The 1557-nt window shown below is 51.4% G+C and overlaps 1 non-coding gene across 1 annotated transcript; it reads left to right on the forward strand.

The window, feature by feature from the left end:
- Positions 1-245: 245 nt before the first annotated feature.
- On the forward strand, positions 246-409 carry LOC134993167 (U1 spliceosomal RNA). Its single transcript, XR_010197053.1, has one exon. It is a non-coding gene; the product is annotated as a U1 spliceosomal RNA (small nuclear RNA).
- Positions 410-1557: the final 1148 nt, after the last annotated feature.

Here is a 1557-nt window from a genome sequence, read left to right on the forward strand (position 1 = left end):
ATGCAAATCCATCTGCTGCAGGCCTTCCCCCAGGAATGCTTGCACTAGTTGTTGCATTTGGTTTGTTGTTTGGGGGTGCTTCAGTATTAGGCACCCTTTTGCCCTCCCATGTTCATCTGAAAATATGTGTTCTCCCTGCAGTTGTTGTCCCCAGATGAGAGTTCCCTTGTGCTGCCTCAGTTGAATCTCCTTTACTTGACAGAGATGTGCCTGAGCAGCGGCCCTCCCCAGCTCTATCCCAAATCATACTTATTTTGCATAGGAGATACCATGGTCATGAAGATTGTTCTCCCAGGGTGAGGTTCATTCATTGCATTCTGGGTATGCTGACCCCTATGATTTCCCCAAATGTGGGAAACTCGACTGCATTATTTGTGGTAGTGGGGGACTGTGTTTGTGCTTTCCTCTGGTCAGCTCTGGTAAAAGTCAGATTTCTTTGTCTCAGATCTTCCTCTAGCCTTGTTCTTTTTTCTAGAGTTCCCTTGCGCTGCCTCAGTTGGATCTCCTTCACTTGACAGGGGGGTACCCGAGCAGCAACCCTCCCCAGCTCTAGCCCAACTCCTACTTACCTGCCAGGTGAGATACTATGATCAGGAAGTGCAATGGGTGAGCCTTGCCCTGGGAGAAGCACCTTCCTGATCATGTGAAGGAGATCCAACTGAGGCAGCACAAGGGAACTCTCGAAAGAAGAACAAGGTTAGAGGAAGATCTGAGACAAAGAAATCTGACTTTTACCAGAGCTGACCAGAGGAAAGCACAAACACAGTCTTCATTTTCTGGCTTTATTTTTATGCTAACAAATTTGTTCTCTGAAAAGTGTCCACAAAGCCAAGTGCATTCCTGCTTCAATGACAGCAGCACATCCCTACCTCACTTATAGCAGCACATCCCTGCCTCGCTGACAGCAGCACATCCCTGCCTCGCTGACAGCAGCACATCCCTGCCTCGCTGACAGCAGCACATCCCTGCTTCGCTGACAGCAGCACATCCCTGCTTCGCTGACAGCAGCACATCCCTGCTTCGCTGACAGCAGCACATCCCTGTCTCGCTGACAGCAGCACAGCACTGCTTCGCTGACAGCAGCACATCACTGCTTCACTACCAGCAGCACATCCCTGCCTCACTGGCAGCAGCACATCCCTGCCTTACTGACAGCTGTATATAGGGCCTAATTCAGACCTGATCCCTGCTGTGCATATTCACACAACAGGAGATCAGGTCTGAAGTGCGTGTGTGCTGGTGCCGCAGTGCACCGGCACATGCCAGAGATGCGATCAGCATCTCTGCCCAGTGAGCGCCTCTGCCTGATTGACAGGCAGAGGCGGTCACTGGGCAGGAGGAGTCGGGCCAGCGGCGTTGTGCCGCCATTTTGGGGGCACAGTCAGGACAACGCAGACATGACCGGACCGTATGGGGGCGGACCGTGACGGCTGCGTGACCCGGACAGCAACGGGCCTTATTTACTAAAATCTCAGATAAATTTTATGGCATTTATGTGCAGTCTAGTTTGCACAGTTGATAGAGTGTTGATCTTGCACTATCAATGTAAGCCTCACA

This window comes from Pseudophryne corroboree, unplaced genomic scaffold (assembly GCF_028390025.1).
Source record: "Pseudophryne corroboree isolate aPseCor3 unplaced genomic scaffold, aPseCor3.hap2 scaffold_1253, whole genome shotgun sequence".
Classification (NCBI taxonomy): domain Eukaryota; kingdom Metazoa; phylum Chordata; class Amphibia; order Anura; family Myobatrachidae; genus Pseudophryne; species Pseudophryne corroboree.